The 7360-nt window shown below is 32.4% G+C and overlaps 1 protein-coding gene and 1 pseudogene across 1 annotated transcript in view; both read right to left on the bottom strand.

The window, feature by feature from the left end:
* The window catches only part of LOC113363891 (bifunctional heparan sulfate N-deacetylase/N-sulfotransferase-like), a 37208-nt gene extending 30250 nt beyond the window's left edge, over positions 1–6958 (bottom strand). Inside the window, exon 1 of the mRNA XM_026606378.1 lies at positions 6809–6958. The gene's annotated coding sequence lies outside the window, so the exon portion shown is untranslated. The remainder of the gene's footprint in view (positions 1–6808) is intronic.
* LOC113363893 lies at positions 1015–3865 on the bottom strand (annotated as a pseudogene).
* Positions 6959–7360: the final 402 nt, after the last annotated feature.

The following is a 7360-nucleotide window of genomic DNA, read 5'->3' as shown; positions in this document are numbered from 1 at the left end:
TTTAGATTATTGAATGATGACACACATAAGTGTCGAAACGTTTAATAGATTAAAGAATTTTTCTATTTTAATTTTTTTTTTTTAATTCGACGGTTGGACTACAAAATACTTCAAATGTTATATATATATCTATATATATATATATTATATATCTATATATATACTATAGAATCTATATTTTAGGGTGATTCTTATTTTGAAGTTTTCCGAATTTCTTTGCTCCCAAGGGCTCAAATGCTTCCAAATTAATGAAAAAAAATTCTCTGACAGTTTTAGCTCTTCATATTAACATTTAGGCAGTCCGCAATTCAATTAAAAGTCTCAAATATTCTTGTCATTAAGGGAATTCTTCACTGATAATTTATTACTGATAGCTTCTTCTAATCTCTTAGGTAAATATTGTAAAATTAATTTTGATGCCATGATGAATAAATATTTCGTTAAACAGTCCACATGGATTTAATTAGAGATTAAGTGTTTTATAAATATTTTTAAATGTCATCAAATTTGATTTCACAAATGCTATCACAGATGGCGCAAGGCTATATGGTAATAATGAATATAAGAAACTTTTAATTGAATTGCGGACTATCTAAATGTTAATATTAAGAGCTAAAACTTTTAGACAAATTTTGTTTATTATTTTGGAAGCATTTGAGCCCTTGGGAACAAAAAAATTCGAACATGTCCATATTAAAAATTACATTAATAAAACATGGTTGCATTTATTTATATAGTTTGTCATTTATCAATCGATTAAAAATTAATCGTGTCAAATCAATTACAATTTAATAACATGATGAACTGATAATATAATAAATAGATTTAATATTTTCTAATTTTATCAATTATTACTATTCCAATCCTTCGTTAATTCAAATAAAGCTAATTTTTGATCAAGCATGCTGCCTTTTTGATCTTAGTACCTTATTCATAAAAATGCTTAAAAGAGATCTATCGAACAACGTTTCGTCCAATAACAACTGCTTTGACATTTACAATAAAATTCAACATACATCGAGATAATTCTTAAATTCATTTCGTCAACAATTTGTAACAACAGACACTCATTAAGTAGTTATCGATAAATCATTTTTCAACCATTGTGGAATCGGTCGCGATCCTAATTTTTTAAGTAATTTCACTAAAGCTGTATTATGTGTTTGATAATATCTCTGGAGTAGCCTCATAGTCTTATCGTCCATTGGTGGATATTGTCTGCCTTTAGATCGACCTAAACATTTGGTGTGATTCCCTTGGGTGAGGGGACAGAAGAACCCTTTTTTGTTGTCGTATTTTAGATGTGCTGAATAATCGTACATGGGTGTGATTTTTAAAAATCTTTGCAAGTCGTGCATTACTTCTATAGGGTTGGAACGTAATAGTTCTCCATCGATTATGTGCAAATGCTGAGCGTCGTAGTATGCTAGCCATCGTTCCAAATGTTGACTGTATTTACCAGGATTCAAACACCGATTTCTCAAATCTCTGAGACTTTTAGGAGCAGCATCGCTTGCTGTAATTACTTGTTGGTAAACTATAATTATTAGCTATGGGGTCGTTATGTGACTTCATATGTTGGTACCAGGAGTAAGCACGTTTTGCTGGTGATATCAAAATTGTGATCAATTTTTGCCTTCGGCAACAAAGCATGTGCACGTCTGGGCACTTGATCACCATCAAAATACGTAGCAGACTTTTCAAACATGTATTTCGATGATGAATTCACTGGGAAAAAGTTCATGTACCAATCCAAACCATTGTAGTAGTTATTAGCATTGAAAAACTGTATCTCCTCGAATGTATCGGAACTTGGTAGATTGCTTGCGATACTCGGATGCATCAACAAGAAAGTGTATAGTGCTGTTGTGCCTGTTTTTTTGTGGACCGAAACTAAAAATCTAGGTAACGAGTCACACTTTTACTCCTGGACCAGATTTTATGTGTCTAAGGTCCTCGCAAGGATTACCCCACACTGGATCGATTTCATCAGGGTGTTGACGGAAGTAAGCTTCCCCTAATTGTGTAGGAGGAGCTGAACTTAATTTTAAATTTGTCCAGCACCTCAAAAACTTTATAACTGACTCGAAAGTGTACAAAGCCAAGCGATCGCTACCATAGTTAGACATATGTGTCATGAATATTTTATCGGGTTGTACACAATTGTTTGGAATACTCACCACCTTGTATAGCCTCATCGAGTTTTTTCTGCCTCCTGGATATCGTTGGATAAACATTGTGTGTGTGAAAAGTCCACAAGTTTGTCTTGGTAAACCATGATGTCTCGGTGTTGAAAACCTCTACGTAACCTAGCTGGTCGCAAATGAGGATACTCCTCAGTTGATGTAACTTTGATGTTCCAAACTTTTTTCCAAGCTACGTATAACAACTCATGCACCGGATACCCCTGAATGATGTGGGGATACAGAATATCCGGAGTCAGTCGGAATCCCCTTTTCCACAGCAAACTCTTTGTTAAGTATCATATCTTGCATTAAAGTTGTTAAATTATCGTACAAGTGTGGTTGTTGGTGGTTCCACATATGGGAGAACCATATAAACTTTTTAGCATTTTTTAAAATCATGTCGTCGCCTAAGTTTTCTTCATAAGTACCGTGATGGAATATTTCCCAGAAAAACCTAAATTAAACCTAAATTGGGTATCATTTTTGCTATGCGTTCCTGAGTGTCCAGTAAAGCCTGGACATCATTAGTCTTCAATCTCGTGCCCTTTTCGCCCACAAAAATATCATCAACGTCGACTAAAAGTGCTCTGTTCAAACTTAAACTCAACTGCCCGTGGCTTAGATAACTTAACGAGTCTAAAAATAATAATTTATGCAACCAGAATTTAAAACCTGAACCAAACAGCACACGCTGGATACCATCTAGTTGTCCATGGTCTTGTACAATTGTAGTCAACTGTTCGGTGGAACCTTCTTTAGGATTCCTAGCTGCCCATTCTAAAGGCTCGTACGTGGAATGATTAGGTTTGAAAATCGTCCAGTCTTCACCAGGAAGTACACCCCAAGCCGTTTCACCAGAACGAACCATACGTAAAATAGGTGACTTAGGATTCAATGACGCATCTTGTAAACGCAGGTTAGTGTGTATGAATAAAGGAAATCCTTGCAGTTGTGCCCCGACTAAAGTTTCTTCACTGGGTTTCATGAAACCGATGATGCCAACAGAGTACTCTCTGCAATATTTGTCTAAGAGCTCACGGTTCCATTTGTCCATCATAAAGTACTTTTCGATGTTTTCAAAAACAATGACACCGTAACGTCCTTTGTCTAAATTTGTTAATACGGGTAAACTTTTCCCTGCGACTTCTAATTTGTACTTGATCCTGGTGTGGACTAGAAGTTCCGCAATGTCTCTGCCAAGTTGCGTGTAGGTGGTTTCAACAAAAACTAGGACTTTAGGGTCTATTCTTAATCTGGCTTCACTTCTATGATCGCTTTGTTGATAATCATTTTTGGCGAGTCCTAATCTGCATTGCACCAAAGGTGTGGGTACTGTGTCTCTAGTATCAGGCTGGTGAATGGTGAATTCATTACGTAATGTGCGTAGCACAAAATAGTGATAGCCGACATAAGTACTAATAAAACCAAAGCTTTTTTGGCGTTGACTTGTCTGCACAGAGATGAAGAATTCCTGTGTCCACTTACATTACCGTTTAATAAAACCCTACTTTCCTCAGAACGCCATTGTGCGTATCCTGCAAATTTTGAGCTGTCCGAAGCCATTGTAAGATGACTTATGCGACTTACTAATTATACAATATATACATACAACTATACAGATATGGCACGATGTATAAGTAACTATATATGGCTTGAACAAGAATTGACTACACATAAACCCTACTTAATTAATAATGTATACAATATTATTGTTTCTGCTTTCCCCCCTCGAAATTTTATTATTATGCCCGCTGTCCCTCCATTTGCTGTGCCTCCAGATTTCAAAACAGTCAGACTTTGCGTCTTCCATTTTTTGTCAAATTTTTACAAGAATTCATCACGGTGACACCAGCAGAGGTTCCGGGTGATGTAAAGTAATTTGTCGACAGGATGGTGCATCAGAGACGAAAATTTCTGTACATTTGTGATGATTTGTTTGAGTTTGTGGATTTTTGAAGCATTATCAGGAGGAGCTTATGGTGTTTGTGACGGCTTTCATTATTATTAACAGGGAATTGTGATGGTTGCTTGTCGATTTGAATTGGGTCTATGCTGGAAAGGACGGAAAGTAATTTGTTAAAACATGAAAGGGTGATTGTAGCAGACTTGCTGTGTAATCCGAGTACTTTGTAATTAGACAACTATATATTTTCACTAGTGATTCGAGTCAGAAAAAATCTTGATCCAAATCAACTCGAATCAAGCCTATATATATATTATGGACAAATATAAGCTAAGACAAAAATGATTCATCGATGTATTTGTTTAGTAAATCTATGGTCACCATATTTTTTTAGTCAAAACCGGGATGACAATTTTTAACTTCCCGAAGAAGTTTGTTTTCAACAAAAAAATTCAATTTGTTTATTTTATGTTTTTCGACGTTTCAAGCCATTCTGAATCGAATGAGACCAACATTTGGAAAAAGTGAGCCGTTTCTTTGTATGTAGCAGAATCTTTAAAAAAAAAATTTGGTACGGGAAGTTCTAGCAATTTGCCTTAAGGCACAATGCCATGCACCACTAGTTAACTTCCCGAAGGAGGAGTTTATGTTTTTATCAAAAAATCCGATTTGTTAATTTTATGATTTCTGCTGGACGTTTCAAGCCATTCTGAACCGAATGAGACCAACATTTGGACCAAAAGTATGTGTGTGTGTGTGTGTGTGTGAACAGATTTTTTATCTCAAATCGACGTTTTCTCAAAAACGACTAGACCGATTTCAAAAATTTAAAAGCCATTCGATGTATCTCGATGAGGACTAGCGTTTCTCAGTCTTGTGCGATGATCGGCCGGGCCGTTTCTTTGTAAATCGCAGAAAAGTGAAAAATTTTTCGTCCACGTTTTAGCCCGCAATTCTGAATCGATTTTGGAAGTTCAAAAACCGTTCGAAAGATATTGGTTGGGAATCGTGCTGATTAGCTTTTTGGTAAAGATCGGCCGAGCCGTTTTCTTGTAATGGTGTTAAAAAAATTTTTTTCAATGATTTTCATAATTTTTTTTTTGACGGTAATAAATCATCATACAATAACGCTGTTATATCTGTTCAAAAGTAGATTGAACTGGATTAATTTTATTCAATTCAAATTTATTAAAATAATTTTTTTATATTTAGTAAAATTATGTTCATATATATTGTTTCGCTGTACATACATATTTCTCAGTTTTACAAACCAGGTAAAACATGATTCGAATAACAATAAGGGTTTGATTCGAATGTTTTTAATCACTTGATTCGAGTTGGCACATCACTAGTTTTAACTATATTTCTATAACAAGTAAAATTGGGTACTAGACTATTGCAAGTCTGCTTTATTGAGATTACTTAAAAACTAATATTTACAACCCTCTAATACAAATATCATAGTATATACACTTAAAATTCGTGATTAGATAAATTCCTGATTATTGCTAGATTAATAGCAATATTTGAATTGATTTTCTGGTATGAAATTTTCTACTACTTAATAAAATAAAGCTCTAAACATGAATCATCTTGTATCTGATAGAAATAGTCTAGATTCTAGATTATTAACTTTCCGAAAGCAAAGTTTGAAATTAAAATTGTTTTTATAGTCATTCTGATTATAATTCGAATAAGTGTGTTTGTGAACCAAAATTTGACTTTTAGTCATGATTATATACTAGTAAATTTTATCCAGTTTTTACTAATAAAAACAAATTATAATGCCCAATACAAAAATTAAAAGTTACTTGAAGAATAGTAAAAAAAATGTTCTAAATCCATATATTGCTAATTATTAAAATACTAGAGTGTGCATTTCAACTATGAATTATTCAAAATTTCAATATCCAAGTGTAAATAACAGTTTTTACTAAATTTTGGTAAATTTTATCTAGTTTTTATTTATGTATATAAAACAAGAAGGTTGGAACAAAGTTTCTACGGTATTCAAAAAAATTTAAAAAAATGTCAAAAATCACATTGCTAATAATTACAAGAAAAATGTTCCGACAAGTTTAATTCAAAATTTCATTATGTAAGTGCTTTTACCAGATTTTAGTGAATGTTTTCTAGCTTTTATTAATGTATACAATTTGCAAAGGATTTACTTCACCAAATTTACTTGTCTTTACTTGAAAAACTAAATCAATTGAAACAGCAATACAAGAGTTTTCTTACCGTTTTACACTCAACAAGATTTTACTATATATAAATTTTCTCACTTGCACGGCTTTTTTATAAATAAACTACATCCCACGAGTCTATTGATTATACAAGAATATGAAAATTACTAAAAGCCCTGAGCAATCAAATTGTGTTCTTCGTACTTCATGTTTACATTCCTGCTATTTTCAAAAGCATCTTCATAAAAATCTTTATCAGTATAATCTAGACAGCTTGTATACATGATAAATAGTTATTATTAGTATTTATACATTTGCGCTTTTGAAGATCAAAAAATTTGTAAAAAAAAAAATTGTTATCAGTGTAGATATCAACATATACTATCATATACATATACTATCACGATTTATGTTTATTAATGTTAAAATAAAGCATTTTATTGAAAAGTTTATAAATACGTATTAGAGGGTTGAATCAACAAAAATTAAACATAAATATTTTGATTACAAGTTTTTACACTAGGAATACTTACCACACACATAAGGTTATTTATCAAACTTCCACCACGCATTTGAACACACCACAATATTCCATTACTTGCGGCAATGATTTAAGTAATTAAAAAACCAATTAAACATTAAAATTAATCAATTGTTTGTTATTTTTTTCATATTTTTTGACAAGACCATTTTTCCTTTTGACAACAGACGATATGTCAATAAAAAGTGTGGCAGCACTTATGCCAACATGTAAATCGACTGACTTCACGCGCGACGATAATGCGCGCGCGATTTGAAATTACATAATGGATTTACGTAAGTTTTTTAATTGTTATTGATTTTGTGTAATTGGAATAGTACAGGGCCGTAATTAGATGGAAAAAATGTTTTTAAAATGAAATGTATTCCAATATCTGTAAATATAAAACTTGGTCATTAGAATATAATATATAATTAACCAAGTACTAGAATTATAATGATCTTTTTTTCTATTGCAGTTCATTTGGTTTTGTACAAAATTAACAAGTTTACTCAATTATTCTGCTAATAGTTTAAATATTATAAAGTATCTAATTTTTGTGGTT

The sequence above is a fragment of the Ctenocephalides felis genome, unplaced genomic scaffold (assembly GCF_003426905.1).
Source record: "Ctenocephalides felis isolate EL2017-DRISC unplaced genomic scaffold, ASM342690v1 CF-g0.4_SCAFFOLD_00845, whole genome shotgun sequence".
Taxonomy (NCBI): Eukaryota; Metazoa; Arthropoda; class Insecta; order Siphonaptera; family Pulicidae; genus Ctenocephalides; species Ctenocephalides felis.
This window is presented reverse-complemented; position numbering and strand designations above follow the sequence as displayed.